Below are 18,427 nucleotides of genomic sequence, written 5' to 3'. Positions count from 1 at the left end.
TCCCTCCACCACACCCTAAATCAAAAGTTTCATCCCTGGAGTCTCTTTAATTCTAGAGACAGCGAGATTTAGCTCATATTGAAGGAGAAAATGACCTTCAACTGGATAAGCTTTCCTTGAGTACCCATTAGATACAAAACACTGCTGGATGTTGCAGTGAGAACAAACAAACAAAAAGCACAGGGAATACTCATATGTGAGTGAAGAGATAAATCTATAAATACATAAGTTCCGCAAGTTATTGGCAAATACAATTCTGAGAGGGCAAAGAGAGGGGAAAGATTTCTTCCTCTCTGTCAGAGGACCGGGGTAGTGGAAAAAAGCTTTAGAGAAAAGGTGGTATTTGTAGAGTCTGGAGAGCCGGGTTCCTCTGCCCCAAATTGGTGTCTAGTGCAGATATGGTAAATAATTAAAATCATGAAATAAGAACATCACTAAAATCAGTAATTTGACTTACTCTTAAAACACACGCGCAAACGCGAGCGCGCTCACACTCGCGCGCGCACACACACACACACACACACACACACGCACAATGGCGTGCGCGCGCTTTTTAAGCGGCCTAGAGACTCCATTTCGGCTGCACATTAAAGTCATCCCAGGAAGGAGAAGGGAAAATTGAATTTCACCTTCTTCTGCTTTAGAAAGCTAGATGGGTTGAGGGTAGGGATCAGGGACCACAACTCAACCCCGAAACTTTGGGCTTCCAGAACTGCAGGGGAAACTGATTCTGAGATCTGACAATGGAACCTGGGGCGGGAGGGGGGTACCTTATTCATAATCCTCCCTCACAATAGAGGAGCACAGTACTCGGCACCCAGTAAACACTCATTTGTCGAATTGATTTTAAGCCTCCGCTTTTCCCCCAAGGAGGGCAATCAATCCATTGCACGTTTTGCTCCTTTCACCAGTTTAATTCAGCTCTGATCTCAGTAGTTAGAAAAATGGGGGAAGGAATGGGGCCATAGACTGCTGCAAGTAGAGCTGTGTAAGAGGGTGCGAGGAAGGAAGGCGAGAGCAGCGGAGGGAGTTAATACTCCTACCTCAGCTGGTCTCCTGCAGCCAACGCTCAGCCCCCGCCCCCTCTCTCCTTTCCGGACCCCCCAACGGCGAGGCGAGAGAGCAGCGCCGGCGAGGCGCTGGCTGGACTCTGACTGTCACGTTAATTCCCTGCTGCTTTTCTAGTCCCCAGCCGCCTCGCCCCTCCTCCCTCATCCCCAGGCTGGGTTTGGAGGCGATTTCCCTCTAGTGACTGAGCCGACTGCATCTGGGCAAGCGGCGCTTTGCCTCTCTCGCGTCTTTGTCTGCTCTTCCTGCAAGGCTACGGCGCCTGGAGCAGGGTCTGCAGCGGCCGCCGCAGCAACGCGAGCCAAGTCGTGCCCCGCACGGCAGCCCGGGGCCGCACCCTCGCTCGGTGGCGGCGCCCGAAAACGCCAGCCGCGCCACGCACTGCCTGCGTCCCGCGACCCAGCCGCCACGCACCAACCCCGCCGCCTTCGCCCGGAGCCAAGCCCGCCGGGCCAGCCCGGTCCCAGGTGGGCAGCTCGGCTTGCAGCTGGTTGGAGGTGGCGGCCGCTGCAGCCCTGGCAGCGCGCACACCCCTAAGCATACGCACCCAACGCCTCCTCCCTGAGCCACGAGGATGGAGCAGCCACCCCGGCCCGGGACTGGCGCAAGGTAAGGTGCAGCCGCCTGTTGCTTTTCGCAGCGCGCGGGATCATCCCTCTCCCCGGGTACCTAGGCCGTCCCTCCAAGGAACAAGTAGAGAACTATTACCTCAGTTCTAAGCCATGCCTTTCTAAGCCCCCCGATCCCTTTTGCGCAGACCCTGGGAGAGACCTCCTCCTGGAGAGATACAGTCGACCCTCTGCTCCTGTTCAGCCGGCTGCTATACAATAGTCTGCAAACTTTTGTGACCCTTCCCTGCGCGGTGCTCACCCCGTGCTGTGCAAGTTGCAGGTTTAGTTCTTGCATTCGCCCTTCCCCCAGCCCCTCTTGCCATATGCATCTGCCCATTTCTCTCTGTGTGTTTTTGCCAGTCGACTTTTCACTCCCCGCAGCTCTGGCTCCTGAGGCGAGGGTTTGGGACCCAGCAGTGCTCTAGGAGCTCTAGGAGCCTCTAGGAGCTCGGTAGGGACAGGGAAGGTGAAATAAGAGAGGTGGGACGTGGAGGATGGCTGCGGCCACCCCTGAAGCTTCGTCCAGCGCGATGGGAGTCAGTCCATCCTTGCACACGCCACCCCCAACTCGGCAATGAAACCTTTGGAGTGGCTTGCGGCTGTGCGCCGTGGGAACTGCAAGTGCAGATATGGGTGGGTGAAGTAAGTGGCTCAGGGAGGGAAAGGCTGCTCGTGCGGTGGAGGAGGAAGCTGAGGGTCGGGTAGATCTGCCCACGGTTGAGGGAAATGAAAAGGTACTGCTAATGTGGACGAGGGGCCAGCCCTGAGAGGCCATCTGACGAAGAGGAAAAGGGATTTGAGTCCGGAGGGCGCTGGCCTGGGTATGTAAATACAGATGGGGGAGGGGCTTGGGTACCTGGGGGCGCGTGGAGACAAGGAATGGAGCCCTGGAATGCCGGGCCCTTGGGTACTTGGGAAGGCAGGCTGCTCAGTGCCTGGGATGGGGCGATCTCCCTCCCCATAAGCAAACAAACCTCCCCGCGAGAATCTGAATGCGTTGGCATCTTGGGTGGTGACTGAATGGTCAGATCGCGGACCAGGGATGCTTCTCCATGCTCTAAGAGGACCATAGTCTGCTCTCTTCTCTGGCACCCGCTTGCTTCTACGTTCCTTCACCTCCGCACCCAGGTCGGTAGACCCACGCCCACCTTCTCTGCCAGGCACTCGGGAGTCAAGGATGTTTCCGCAGCCGCAGTGTAGGAAGGGGACTCCTGCCTCCCAGGGGGAGACGTGTGTGGTGTGTGCGGGGTAGAGGGGAGTCCCCAGCGCCCGGCGAGTAAACAGGGGTCCAAAGTGGTTGGAGGAGAGCGCAGGAGCGGAGGCTGCGGTGGGAGCCACTTTCCCCCGCCCCTCCACAAATCGCACCTGGGCGGAGCGAGGGAGTGGGGGGAACCCTGTGCTGCGCCCGGGAGGCTGGGGAGCGCAGAGCTGAGGGCGCGCAGGGAAACGCAGAGCTAGGAGGTGTGGGCCTCGGGTGAGGGGAGACCCAGCTCTTAGACCTGGGAGCCCAGGCAGAGGTGGATCTGCCCACCTTGCAGTTTCTAGGTAGATCCTTCTGGTGGTTCCAGATGCTCTGGCAAATGCAGGAAGGGGAGGTTCTTTTCTCCTGTGCACCCCAGCAATCTGGAGTGCAAGACCGTTTGCGGGAGGGGGCTTAGTCAGCTGTTTCGAAGAGGCAGCCTCCCCTCCCTTTTATCCACCTAGCCCCCTATTTCCGGGTGGGGGCACAGTGACTACCAAGGACAGTAAGCACCTCACTTAACCCTTCTCTCCCTGAGGAGGTGCATGCTCCTCTCCCAGAGGTGCCTTTGGCTGAGAGTGGATCCCTGGTTCCTAGTAGCCCTATAGGGAAACATTTGGTTGGGTGGGTTTGGAACCCTGTACAACCTTTAGGTCCTCCCTGTTCAGACCTTCCACGTGCAGGCTTTTCTTACTTTCTCCGCGGGTGCCCTACAGAGGACTCCTGCTCCTTTGTACCAGTTGGGAAAAAGCAAAATTCAGAGCAGTTCCTTTTTCTGGGTCCTTCGCCTTGGCCACATCGAAGGAAACATCGACTCGCCAGGGCTCCCGGGAGAAATCCCGAGGTCAGTCCCTCCCATTCCGGGGCACCCCTGGAGCAGGTAGCTCCCTGCCTTAGCGGTGGCAAACTCCAGAGCCCCAAGGAGCAGAACGGGGATTCCCTGCGCTCAGGCTCCTGGTGCAGTTCCTGAGCACAAAGGCCACACCCTCACAGGCCAGGCCTGGTGAGAGAGCCCGGCTTCTTCACAAGCACCTGGATACCTGAGGTAGGATCCTAGACTTAAAACTCACACTCCACGAGATTTAGCTCTGACCCCAGCCCCCCCTCGCTGGGCTCATTTCTTTCTGAATGCTTATCTGTCGCCTGAATTTGTGCTCTGGCCACTTCTTTTTGCATGTCGAAACAAGTTAGAATATGTCCCTTGGTAACTTGAGGAAAGACTCCAGATCCACATCAAGGTGGGTTTATTTCAGGTTGCTGAACCGTGCTGGGGAGACAAATAGTAATGTAACAATCAGCGCTAGCTAGCGGGTGTGGAGTTCTTACTCTATTCCAGACACTATATGTGATATTGTATATGCTTGTGTTAGATTTAACCCTCACAACAGTCCTGAAAGATGGGTAGAGATACTTATCTCGTGTTATAGATGGGGAAACCCAGTATTGAATAAATCAAGTTATCTGCTTATTGGCATTCAGCCAGGAAATGGTGGGGCTGATTGGTCTGGTGAGCAGAGAACACTGAGTATGTCCCATACTCCCAGCCCTATTTGGTACTGAAAACCCTTTGTCTAGAAGGAAGCATGAGTGAGGCCCCTAACCCTTTACTCCAAACTGCAGGGGCATCCTATGAGTGCCAGTCCTGGCCTGTGAGCCCCTGTGACCAGAGTATTGGGAAGACTGATGTTGCATATCGCCTGTCTCAAAGTTTGGTGGGGTACATCTTGGTATAGTGGAATACTAGTACTGTAAATCGATTTACAAAACTGGCTACTGGTACTGGACTTCTCTTCTGAACCTTTCGTAGACATTCTCTTTTTAAATAGGAAGATAAATGGAAGGAGGGATCCAAATATGAACAGGGATTTGCTCTGTGGTCAAGAACTAGAGGCAGTTTTATGTAGCAATTGTATTCGGCAAATGAAAGCCTCTCTCTGAATTGAGTCACAGAATTAGAGCTAAGAGGAATCTCAGATATCATCCCACCCAATCCAGACTCAGGGAGGAGATTCAATGCTGAGCTCAAGGCTGCTTGGTGCATTTGTAGCGTAACTAATGCTAGAACCACTGCCTTTTGACTGTTGCTCAAATATGGTACCATTATACATAAATAAGTTATGCTCACTTCCGCTATTTTTTTAGCATCTTAAAATTAATTAGGAAAATAATTTTTATTTTAAAAAGAGTGTTTTGCTTATTTTCCCATAAATGCTTCTCAATCAGCATAACCAGAAAAAACTCTATATCATATATAATGAATAAGCTACCACAAATTTGACTCTTTTTGCAGAAATAAAAATTTGCAGAATATTTATAAGTCTTCAGATCAACAAAAATTAACTATGCAAGCCTCCTCTGGATGATTCTAAATAAGATTAAATGATTTCTAATGATTTTAGCAAAGTCTTCTGTTAGATTGAGTTGCTTCATCCTTCCATACTTCCAAGTATTTGTGAAAATAATACGGAATTTTTCCTATCACAGGAAACATTCTTTTGAATACAATGGCATGAATTATTGGATTTCTCGTGGATTTTTGACTTTTCATTAAAGTTTATGCTGATGTAAAGCTAAGGCAAAACAATATATTTCTGTACTTGAGGCTCAGAAAGAGGAAAAATAGTTCTTTGTCACTTCCAATAATATTTGTCACTTCCTTGCCTACCTAGCCCCTTCAACAAAGGGGGCTTTCTCCAGTCACTTGAGGATTTCATACACCTTTAAGCATTTCATGAGACAAAGCTCTAGTTTCCAAGAACACCTCATGTCTTTATAGTACCAGGATGTCCTCTCTTTGGAGACAAACTAACACAAAGTCAATAGTAATATTGACTATGACTACAGTAATAGTCATAATCAATAGGGGGGATAGAAGAATCCTGTTTTTCAGAATCACATCAGCAGGGCAAGAGTCATAGACAGATGGTGGAAACCTGGTGCCTTTTATGTCACCTGGAATAGGATTTCTATCTCTAATGCTGTGGCACACTAGGACCTAGGTCATCCTATAGTGAGGGAGGTGGAAGAAGAAAAGAAGAGAGTGAGTCAACATTATTGTCAGAGGAGGGATGGGTGGAGGAAGATGGAGGTGAGGCTTGGCTGCTGAGGGACCCAGGTGTGACCAAAATGCCCACAGAGATCCAGCATGCACTAAGAGCTGCTCCCTCTTCTTCCTTTTTTTCCTACCCCCAACTTCAGTCTGCCTTTTGTGTCAGGTCGACTGTTCTGAATCCCCAAGACCCCAGTTATCTCAAGGGGAAGCATTCATTTTCCAGAGAATTCATTAGAAACCAATTTTGTTTTTATGCAAGTAGGAAAAACTTGCACAGCTGCCCCACTCTTCAGGAAGAGCCATTCAAAACCAGATCACCCAGAAGGGTGACCTTCTGGAGGTGGGGATACCAGCTTAGTTGAGTTGCAGCAGTGTTAAAGAAAAGAGATGTAACACTGAAATTAAGTGTGACAATATCCGAAAGAAATGGTTTCTGTCCCAGGGACCACAGGAAGGGGAATCCTTTGGAACCTGGGCAGATATTCTGGTGTCCAGTTCCTAGTTTATTCATGGGAGCTGTATCCTTACCTTACTTATGTGGTCCAATCCCCTCTACTTATTTTATTGTGGCTTCTATGTGGTGCAGTATCAAAAGTCCCACATCACACATCTTCTGGGGAAATTCTTTGGGGTGTGCCTTTATCTTAAATCATATAAATATGAGTTTGTTGACATTTAGAATAACAATTACTATTAAGCAATATGCTCTGAGACAAAGGATATGAAAAAATAAAAACTTTCATTCAGAACACAATGAATAGATATGCTTATACAATACACAGTATGAGTTAAAAGTCTTGGGTTAGATATTTGAAAATAAAAAATAATCAAGATTTAGAATATCTGATCTTGACTATTTTTAATAGCAAGAGAAGCTAAATAATAAGGTTCTGTAGAAAGAGTTTGAAGAAGATACTAAAAAAAAAAAAGCTGAGAGTAGGACCTGAGAAGCTTTACCCTTATTGATTTTATTTTAAACAAATATAAAATATCTTAATCTATATTTAGATTTGAATAATCCATAAGATTAATAAATTTTGTATTTATTTTATTATCTGCCGATTGTGACTTTGTGAACTTTATTTGATAAGTGGTTTGGAGTCATGATGGAAGCTCTTATACCTTAGATGTTAGTATATATCTACATATACTTTATAAAAACTTAGTGAGTTAATACATCTCAACATGACAATGACAAACGAAATGGTCATTTCATATGAGAATGAAATCTGGAATCTTCTCAAAAGCTGATAGGTTTGAACATACTATTTCTCCACCACAGCTGGTAAGTTAATAGTAAGAGCCATATAGTTCTTTCAAAATAGATAAAGGAGTAAATACTTAAAAAAAAAAATCCTCCCCAAATAAAACCAGATTTTATTCTTTAGGAGAATAAATGAACAGATTAGGAAAGGTTATGAAATTTACAGTTCCATTTTATCCTAAGCTCTCTCAGCTACCTTTTATGTTAATACTTGTCCAGTGCAAATGTCACTGCATTTTCAGACAGTTTAAAAAAATGCTTTAGATGCCTTTCATTAGAAATAAAATGGAAACAAATATTACAAATATGTGAAGCTATCCTCAACCATGGAGTAATATTTGACAAAGTGGTGAGTATGTTTCCAAATACAGATTAGTTTCCTTTTATTCTCTTTTCCTCCTCTACCACCCACCCCCCCCAACCCCGTCTCCTTCCTTCCTTCCCTCCCTCACTCCCTCCTTTGCTCCCTCCCTCCCACCCTTCCTTCCTTCCTTCCTTCCTTCCTTCCTTCCTTCCTTCCTTCCTTCCCTTCTTCCTTCCAATTTTAGGTCATTGATAGAAGAAATATTCAGTAACTTACTGGGAGAGACTGCTATAATAATTCAGGACAAATATGTCCTCTGGTGAGGGCCGTGCTGAAGGCACAGTGCATAGTTCTCTAAAGCTAAAGCACAAAGGTCATGAGGTCTCATGGCTTTCCCCTGAGTCTTCTAACCTGAGCTCTGATTTGGAGAAATAATCATTGTATAGGCCTGCTACAGAGGGCTCCCCCTGTTAGCAGTGACTAAGCAGTATGCTTTTCCTATGCTGCACTGGGAATTTATGCACTGAGAAGAGTCCTGGTCCAGGCTGCTGATCTTCCCTAGATGTCTGGCCATCACGGATTATTAAGTGGAATACTTTTCACCCTTTCCACAATTATATTTAAGCTTAGGGTTTCAAAGCTTTTATTTTCCTGCTACTATGTGTTGTGCGGTCATTTATTGGAGTGGCCAGTTTGTTATTTTAACTGTGGCTCAGAAACAGTGTCTGCTAGTAAACTGAAAATGATTCCCAAAGGGAAGATGTACTGTGGACTGTTGATACCCAATGCTTCCGCTACAAAACCTGTGAAAGGGGTATGGTGTGTGGCCAGCCAAGTCAGGAGGGCCAAGCTAGAGGCAGCAGACAACAGCACAGAAAGGTGGGAAAGGTGGGGGCAAGAGAGAAAGAGGAGTAAGAGAAGCATGGCAAAACAAAAACAAAAACAGCAACCACAAAAAACCTACCCAAAGGAAGAGAACCCGATACTTAGCACAGTAAGACTAAGAAATACCTGATAGTAAACCAAAACCAAAGGATAAGGGGGGAAAAAAACAAAACAAAACAATAAGAATAAGAGAAGGCAAAAAAAGAGAATGGGAGTAATAAAGACTGAAAGAAGAGCCTTACAAGGAAAAGGAATGCACTAAATAACACGGCATAGCGTAGATAATTCACAGGCAGCCTAGCTCCCCAGCCAGAGGACAAGGTCTCTTTCTCACATATCAGAGTGCCACATTAGTGTGGCTTTATCAATCTCCAGGCCAAGGTCTTCTCTGATTTACTCCATGGTGCACTTTGACAGTCTGACAAAGCCTAGGGGCCCTGGAATGGTATGTTTAAATGCATAAAATATAATATATATGATTATAGCACAAACCAATTTTATTGAAATATCTGTTTATCAACTTATAAAAGAAACCACTGTTACTAATGTATGTGCTTCTTACATAATGCCTCTATAACAAGATCTTGTAGTGGGACTAGTGGCTAGTATTGTTTCGAAGTAGGAATGGGCATACATGCTCCTATGAGATAACTATGGCAGCTGTATTGTGATATGAAAATATTTATATTGGTGACTTAATCACTAGTACTGCTACTATTGAGGTTTATGGCCTGTGTTTAAAATGGAATGAGATGGTACATTGCCGTTTAAGCTTCACAAAGTTGCGATTTTTTTTTCCATGCAGGTTCATGAATGCGTTGAATTCTATTGGTAGATGCCTTGGAGGTCTCTGACCCCAAGAACTCCAGACAATGGCAACCATATAATTTATCATTTCCCACTGGGACACTTTGGCGAATGAAAGGGCTCTTAGTTGTTTTTCCAAGACAGTAGGTATAAATTGGGACAGGCCCAGGCAAATGATAATACAGCTGCTTTAGCACTCTGGGATCTTCTAGCGGCGTTAGCACTTTGGGACCTTCCTCCCCAGATCAGTTTTCACTTCTCTGACTCGGGAAAGTGGCTTTTTCTGCTCTGTTCTTAGGGATCAAGACTGTGGATAGTGGTATTGGAAAGTAGAGAAGACCTTCAGCTGGAAAATGATCCTTTATCAGGGCCACAACCAAGATATGGGATGCCTTTGTGAGAAATGAAAAATGGGCTTCCTTGGAGCAAAAATAGCCTCCTGGATCCTGGCCCAATGAACCCTGGCTTGTGTTTTAGCTCCCAGTGGCCCCCTTGGCTAGGTTCACTGTAGCCTTGGCCAATATCACCTGAAATGAGGGTGAATTATCAGAGTCCATTGCATTTCAGCCAAAAGTTTCAACTCCCCCTCCAACAATTTCTCTCGAGTAGACTTGCCAAAATAGTTTTTAAAGATTCACTTCGTTTCCCTTCCCACTTCCCAGTTATCAGGAAATGGCTTTGGCCCAGGCAGGTAGATGGAGAACCATGGGAAGAGGTCAGGATCTGAAGAATTTTTAGAGTAGATAATAAGGCCTTGAGTGATAAAGAGGGAACTGTGGTCCTGGAGTGTTTGCTAAACAGATGGCTCATGTTGTCCAGTGTTGGAAGAAGATAACAGAATGTCCCTGCTCCTGGAAATTAGCAAGTTTTTGTTTGTTCTGTTTGATGAAATAGAACCTGCTTAGTAGAAGAAAAAAACTCTTCTAAGAAAGCTTTTGACTTTGCAGGGGTGGCGACATCTCAGAAAATGCCCTCTTTATGTGCGTATAGACTATTTGGGAACCAGGCAACCTAGTTCTAGTTCCAGTTCCAGCTTTGACTCTAACCATCTCTGTAGCACTGGGCTGGTTACGTCAAATGTTCTGGGCTCTACTTCCCCAGTAAGAGGAAAGTTAGGAATTAAATGATTTCTAAAGTCCTTTTCAGTTATATGTGTGTATAATGTCAAAGATGTGTCTGACATTGTTTTATTTTTACTCCATATGATGTCTTCTCTGTTTAAGTTAATTCAGACTCATTTCTTTGCTTAGGTCTTCCAGCCCTTACATGTTACAGATCCAACAATGATAGATGGACACTCTACAGTCCTGAGGGTCTGTTACACCTGGAGCACTTCTGGGAACCTACAATAAAAGGATGAGGGGGAGTGACACAGAGAGAGAAATAGCTGACCGGTAAAGGGACAAGGTACGAAGGGGTGAAACAATTGATAACTTTTCTTGCGGCAATAATTGTCATGTAGGCAAGATATAGGAAGATGAAGAAGGGTTCCTTAGATTTTGACTATGTGCTTGTGTCCAACTCTTTATAAGCATACGATCATATCACTCTCTGCTAAAATCCTTTAAATTACTCCTGCTTGCATATAAGAGGATTGCATCCTTAGTATGGTTTAACAGGTCCTTGTTTAGCAATGGGCAGGTCTACGCAAACCTATCCCAAAGTTCAAGGAAGCTGAGAGGCTGAAGAGAGAGGCTGACAAATCTAGTTTATCAGAAAGAAACCTACAATTGGGACTTAGGAACAGAAGTCATGTCTGTATGTCAGGCGATAGCGAGACAAGATAATTGTCATGTAGGCAAGATATAGGAAGATGAAGAAGGGTTCCTTAGATTTTTGACTATGTGCCCATCTTGGTGGATCCCTGAGCCATTACCCACTAGACCCAGGGTTTACATATTATAGGAAAGGGATGATTCCGAAAGGATTTGTAGAACTATTGAATATGGTAACATCAAATTTGTTTGACCTAAGGGCAGGATTTATAGTAAGTAAGTACCCGCTCTTACACAAGGAACACTAGATAAGTGGAAAATCTTAGAGGCCTTCCAGGAACTGAAGTTAATCAGAAGTCAACATGGTGGATTAGCATCCAAGATGGAGTTGCTTTGGCCTCCACAGTCCTTTGTCACTTGGCTGTTACCTGTCACTTTATGTGCCATTTTCCTTGGCATACCCTGTGCCCTGGTATGTTCAAACTGGCCCTCTCCAACTCTGTAATCAGATATCACGTTGGCATCATGAAATCAGCCATGGTAGGAGGATTTGCACCACTGTTTATACTACAAAGCAAGCATTTTCCCTTAGAAAGCTGGTTGTAGAGTTTACAAGCACATACTGCTGCCCCTACCCCACCAAAAGACTCGATGCCCCTGCAACAGAAAGCACTTTTTCACATCTGCCTCCGCCGCCATTCCCTATTGCTGACAGTTTATCTGTCCTCCCCTCTCTTCTTCCTTTCTCTTCTTCTCTCTCTCCCTTTCTTCTATCTAATTATTCATCCACCTACACACCCACTCATTCATCCAAAGGTAGCCCGACTACATTCTAATTAATCTGCCATTTAATAGCTGAGTGAGTGACTGTGGGAAATTTTTCTAACCTTTAGTATGTCTCAGTTTTCTCTATGTGAAATGGGTATAATAATAGGTAGTTGTGAGGCTTAAATGAATTAACATGAACAAGGTGCTTTTTAACAGTATCTGGCACATGAGAAGTACTACTTAAGTCATTGTTATTATTATTGAACAAAATATTATTGATTGCTTACTGTTTACTCAGCACTGAATGTAAACAGATGAAAGCAGGTTTGTAAAACAAGCATAAGAAAATGTTCAAGAACCCTGAACAAAGCCTGATTATCCCAGGGGTATCAGAATTGACTTCATGGTCAATTCTTCGTGGAGCCAGGTCCATTTGAACCGAATCCTGGAAGATTATGTATACCCACCAAATTGATAAGACAGATGGGGTTATCCCAGGAGGAGGGAAAGCACACACACAGGAAAAGGGAACAGAATAATGACTTGTTAGGGTTTTGTGTAGCTGAGCATGAGGTCACAGACAGAGGAGATCTTTGATCAGCTCTGGGTTATGGCAAGATCTTCCAGGAAGTGAGCTGCAGTCTCCTTTTAGTCCTTTTTTTTTTCTCCTGTTGCCTGCACCAGTGTAGGTCTGAACTTTGAGTTTTCCAAAAGGTGTCAGAAGTCCATATTTTCATGTGTAAGATCCTAATGTTTGGTAGAACCAATTCATTTAAAACATAGTAGAACTAATTAAATTAAAAACAAAATAAAACAAAACAAAACACATATGCAGGCTATACTCAGCTTTCCACAGAAAAGTGGAGCCCTGGGTTTCCAGGCTTGGTTAAGGATGATAAGCTCTGCAATTGAAATTTCTGATTTTGAATATGATTCTGCCATTAGCCGTGTGACCACAGGTGAGAGTTTCTTAAGCTCTCTGAGCCTTGGTTTTCTGCCAAATGGCTATATTTCTTGTCTTTCATACCTTGCTATGAGGAGTTTTTTGGATGATGGAGATAAAAGTCCTTGCAAAGAATCAGACAAGTGTTAGAATTCTTCCTGGGTCCTAGCATGCTGTGGCAGAGCCATATACTCAGTACAGCCCTCAGCATGGTTTAAGTCACCCAAAGATACCTGAATGTCCTCACCTGCCTTGTTAATTTTAACAATAGATGGGGGAAGAAAAACGTAGGTGTATTTTTCCCCTTTATTCTGTTAAAAACATCACAAGGAGCTTGACATTCCATTTTGAAAGTCTGTGTGTCAAAGATCCAGCTAAGAGTTATTTATTGATTCTGCATAGATTCAGGGTGACAGAGAAAAAATTTCACCTCGACATGGTGTGTGTTTGTTGTTTCCTTGAGATGGGGGGGGCATTCTCTGAAAAGGCATCTGCTGCACTACTTGTTAATGGGGGTTATGTCAAAATCTGCACTTGCATTTGTGTAATTTCCCATCTTTTGATCCCTTTCCATTCCAGGCTGGCTTTGATCATAAAGGCTTTTAAGGAAATGATCAAACCCTATAAAAGTCAAATTATTTCTGGTTGAGGGGCTGAGCTTGGTGAATGTTGGCTTTGACACTGCTGAGAGTTGGATATGTACCCAGCTTGCTTCATTGGGGCTGGCTAAAAGCTCTGTGTAATTGCAGCTTTGCAAAAACTCCAGGCTATTATAATACATTGAATGTTGGTGTTGTCTGATTTGTGTTATCTTTATTTGTTTTGTTGTATTGCCTGATTGAACATGATCATAAGAAGCTTCAAAGATACAGGCAGACCTTGAAATAAGGATACCTAACTTTCAGAAGAACATTCATTATGAGTTTTGGCTCCACTGCAAAAATTTTACTACCTCTGCTTCTGGAACTGACCTGAGCCTCAGAGTCTGTTTTAGTCTCCTCTGAGCCTCAAGCCACCTGGACCTCAGGACTGCAGTGTCTGATGCCTCTATAGCTCCCGTTTCCTGCCAGTTTCTGGAGCCCTGTTCCCCGAACCACTGCAGGAGTCCCAGAGGGGCCAAGGTTCCTCTCCTCTGAGGTGGATTTGAGACACCTTGTTCTACTGAACTAATATTATAGATGAAATAGCACATTTGCTATTAAGGAAGTATCAAAGTCCTAACCCCCAATGAGATGGTATTTAGAGACAGGGCCTTTGGGAAGTAATTAGATCTAGATGAAGTCATGAAGGTGGGGTCCTCAGCATGAGATTAGTGTTTTTACAAGAAAAGACACCAGAAAGCGTGCTTCCTCTCTCTCTCCGCCTGCACGCACCAAGGAAAGGCCATGTGAGGACACAGTGAGAAGGCGGCTGTCTGCAACCCAAGGAAAGAGCCTACACCATCTGCATCAGGTATCAACCCTGCTGGTATCTTCTCCAGAACTGTGAGAAATGAATTCCTGTTGTTTAAGCTACCCAGTCTATGGCAATTTGTTAAGGCAGCCCTAACTAAGATAAGAAATTAATGTAGGTTAGCCTGGGCATCTCATCACCTTGTAAGCATCTCTTGGGATAAAAATGGACCTTGCTTTTGCATCTGTGTATATCACAAGCCTGGCCCATAATTGGCACTCAGTAACTATCTGTTGAATGAATCAATGAACACTAATGATTTAAGTGAAAAAACCCAATTTATAAATCAACATTTAGCGAACAGTTTATTCTAGTGTTGGGGACTTCCTGCAATCATGGAATAATGGTTTGAGATGAAGAAAAAAATAAATTATTTTAGGATGCACACACACACCCCCCCAAAATGTTAGCAACCTCTACTTTTTTTACTAGCTCACCCCACAGTGACATAATGATAGGAAAATAAATACAGTCAGCATGCTTTCCTATTTACCCAGCATGCAAGCAAATGACTGTTTCTAAGCATTTGCAATTTCATCAAGATCTCTTAGAACCATTCTCTATAAAGAGATGCTGAATTGAGCTGCTGACCTGCCAAAACCTAATTAACTTGAGTTTAGTAAAATAAAGAAGTCCTTTAAAAAAAAAGAGAGAGAGAGAGAGAGAGAATTACAGGAAGGGAATTCTAAGGTCCCTTTTAATTTGAAATCCCCAGTGGGCAGGTTGCCATAGAAGGACGTGATTTTTCTTACAAAATAGTGACTTTAGGATTTTTTCTTGTTGCTCTTAGAAATTCCTCAGACACTATGAGGAGTATACTCCATGGCTTTTGCCATTTGAGAATGGAGAAGCAATTTCCTCAAGATGCTATTCATCTTTATTCATATCTGGATGCAGATGAGTTCAGAATGTGTGGGTGTGGGATTTGAAGAGTCTGAAGTGCTTAGGTAACAGTTGGCATGCCAGTTGTGTAATGAAGAATATGTATTGACAATATTAAATTGTGGGCTAAATCTCATTTTTTAGTGTTAAAAAAAAAACACACACACAACAAAATTTCTAAAAGCTACAGTGTTGTTTTTATGCCAGGGATGTTTCTAAATGTTGGGACAACAGTGCTGAAAAATATGGGCCTCCAATATGCATCACTTTCTTCTGCCCAGCCTGGGTTTAGTGTGGAAAGCCCATATAGCTTTCTTTTTAACTAGAGAGTGCCGTAGTCTTTCTTTTCCTTCCTTCCTTCCTTCCTTCCTTCTTTCTTTTTCTTTCTTTCTCTCTTTCTTTCCTATCTTCCTTCTGTCTCTCTCTCTTTCTTCTCTTTCTTTCTCTCTTTCTTCTCTTTCTTTCTTTCTTTACTTCTTTCTCTCTCTTTCTTCTCTCTCTCTCTCTTTCCTTCTTTCTTTCTTTCCCTTGCTTCCTTCCTTCCTTCCTTTCTTCCTTCCTTTCTTTCTTTTCTTTCTTTCTTTTCTTTCTTTCTTTCTTTCTTTCTTTCTTTCTTTCTTTCTTTCTTTCTCTCTCTCTCTCTCTCTCTCTCTCCTTCCTTCCTTCCTTCCTTCCTTCCTTCCTTCCTTCCTTCCTTCCTTCCTTCCTTCTTTCTTTCTTTCTTTCTTTCTTTCTTGACAGAGTCTAACTCTGTCACCCAGGCTGGAGTGCAGTGGTGCAATCTCAGCTCACTGCAACCTCCGCCTCTTGACTTCAAGCAATCCTCCTGCCTTAGCCTCCTGAATAGCTGTGATTACAGGTGCCTGCTACCATACCCAGCTAATTTTTGTATTTTTAGTAGAGACAGGGATTCACTGTGTTGGCCAGGATGTGTTTCTAAATGTACATTCATATTATATTCAGCTGAGTGAAGCAAATGGCATCAGTAATAACAGGTAAGAATAATTCACTTTTCATATTGAAGAAGAGCCCACCGGTTTCTAGAAAAATTAGTGGTAATTTATTGAGTTACCATGAAGTTGTTGTTTGCTTCTCAGCCTCTACCACCTCAAATTCACCATCAACTTCTAGGGCTTTATCAGGTGAAACTTTGTGCCATTACTTCTTTTATAAAGTCATGTTCTTTTCTCTACCTTACCTTTCCTTTGTGTGGATGGCAATGAAGAGGTCTTCTTTCTACTCAGTTGTAAATTGACCGGGAAGTCTGGGCACACTGTGTCCAGGGCTAGGAAACGTTTGCAGATTCTGTGGATAGCAGGCATCTCTAGTAATACGTGGATATTCAGGGTCCTAGATTAGTCATGGAATGCCTAGAGCAGGAGATTTAGCCATTTTTCCTGCTATAGATCCCTTTGGCAGTCTGGTGAAACCTATGTACCCTTTTTCAGAATGATATTTTTAAATTTTAAGAAAGTACATAGGATTACTAAGAGCAAGACAAATAACACAAAGTACACTGAATCTCACAGAATTTACAACATTATGGATGACTAATATCATCACCCAATGTGTCATCAATAATAATCTTAAACTTACTTTAAATAACACATTTCAACATTTTGTTTAACCATCAGATGTGTTTGAACTTGCCTGGTCTAGACTTGTAGCCTACATGTATATCATATTCCAAACAGCAATAGTAACTTTCGAAGAATCAAAAATTCTCATTTGAACTTTCCAATTTTGCAAAATTGTAATGACTAATTTAAATGCCTGACTTCTTTCCATTGATGAAGAACAAACAAGTATGAATAAGGAATTCCACAAAGCATTGTAGATGTCTAAATATCTAGGGTGGGATAATGCATCTTCCACATTTCATGACTGAATGACTGCCAAGTGAAGAATTGACCAATACTTGTCTCTATATATTATGAGGTGCTATGATCAGGAGAAATTAACTATCATGACTTTAATGTCATGATGTAAAAAAATAAATTTTCAGGATTTGTGGAAGAATTGTATTGTCATATAAAAAGAACATTGTGACTTTTACTGGTGATGTCCCAGATATATAATGGTAGTGTAATCTGTTGCCTGCCTTTTAAATGGAAGGAAATGCCAAATTTCAATTAAGGGTCAATGGAAAGAAATGAGAAGAGATCCTACACAGTTTTAGATCCCTTACATTCTAGCCACGGCCTCATCATGGACCTGTCGGACCCTGAAGTTAAAAACTTCTGTCTCAAAGTGTGAACCAATACCTGATGATGTGGAAAATAACAGCTAAAACAGTTCTCAGAAAAATAAGACCTACAGATGGGATTATAAAAAGAATGTCATTTACTGTTTGTTAACTTATTTAACAAACACACCATAGTTCAACCTAAAGTTTGCAATTGACTTCATAATTGGTCCCTTTGGAGAGAGATACTGTTGCCTTTATTCAAAATAGTATTGAGTCTTCTCTGAGAAGCAGTGGTATAATATTTTGAATATTGTCATCAATGTTCATTCTTAAATGGTTTTGGGGTGGTTCTGGTGTTTTGAAATAAGCCAAAGTCAATTGAAGTAAGGCTACTGAATGAAGAAGGTAATCAAGGTGTGTGAACACCAGACTGGGACTTGAAAATCCTAAGGATTTTTTTGGAAGGGGCTCATCAGCTACCCTGAAGGTTGCTTTGTAGCAGGTGGAGACGAGGTAGGGATGAGATTCAGAAAGGACTGCATTTCCAAAATGATAGCATCCTTGGAGTCAGCTTATAATTCCCTGGAATGACTACCTTATAGAGGAACACTCATTTCCCTCATTAAATAGTCCCATTCTATATAGTCTTGAATAGAGCTGCACTGTTCAATAGAAATATCATGCTAGCCACTTGGGTAATTTAAAATTTTTTTCAGTAATTGCATTAAACATGTAAAAAGAAAAATGTATACTTAATTTCAGTAATATACTTAATCCAGTATATTCAAAATTATCGTTTTGACTTGTAATCAAATAAAATGTATTAAATTTTACACACTAAGTCTTTGAGATCTGGTGTTATATTTTATACTCACACCATGTTGCACTTTGGACACTAAGTTTTCATCAGAAATACTTGACCTATATTTAGATTTTATAAAATTTACAGTTGAAAAAAAAAGTTCATATGTCTAAGTTGTTTTCAAACATACTTAAACATTTTCCAATGACTGAATTGGATATTAGTCTTTAAATTTAAATTAATCACAGTTAATAAACTTAAATAATTAGCTCCTCAGTTACACTAGCTACATTTCAAGTGCTCAGTAGCCACATGTGGCCAGTGGTTACTGCATGGGACAGGACAGGTGCAAACTATATGAAGAAACAATTGGAGAGGAATTCATAGGCACCGCATGGGCTTTAAACTCACTGGAACCATTAGAATCATGCTTGTCTTTCCAGTTT

The 18,427-nt window shown here is 43.1% G+C and overlaps 1 protein-coding gene across 12 annotated transcripts in view; it reads left to right on the top strand.

Moving 5' to 3' along the window:
• The first annotated feature begins 1,247 nt into the window (after window positions 1–1,247).
• The window catches only part of LRRC3B (leucine rich repeat containing 3B), an 89,783-nt gene continuing 72,603 nt past the window's right edge, over window positions 1,248–18,427 (top strand). For 2 of the 12 annotated variants that reach the window (XM_005545611.4, XM_065539828.1), the window contains exons 1-2: window positions 1,248–1,677; window positions 10,482–10,638. The gene's annotated coding sequence lies outside the window, so the exon portion shown is untranslated. Of the gene's footprint in view, window positions 1,678–2,034; window positions 3,965–10,481; window positions 10,639–18,427 lie in introns of those variants that run through there. The other 10 variants (XM_005545613.4, XM_005545616.4, XM_065539827.1 and 7 more) reach the window with 9 other exon arrangements.

This window comes from Macaca fascicularis, chromosome 2 (assembly GCF_037993035.2).
Source record: "Macaca fascicularis isolate 582-1 chromosome 2, T2T-MFA8v1.1".
Classification (NCBI taxonomy): domain Eukaryota; kingdom Metazoa; phylum Chordata; class Mammalia; order Primates; family Cercopithecidae; genus Macaca; species Macaca fascicularis.
The sequence above is the reverse complement of the archived record's forward strand: the minus strand, read 5'-3'. Positions and strand labels throughout refer to the sequence as shown.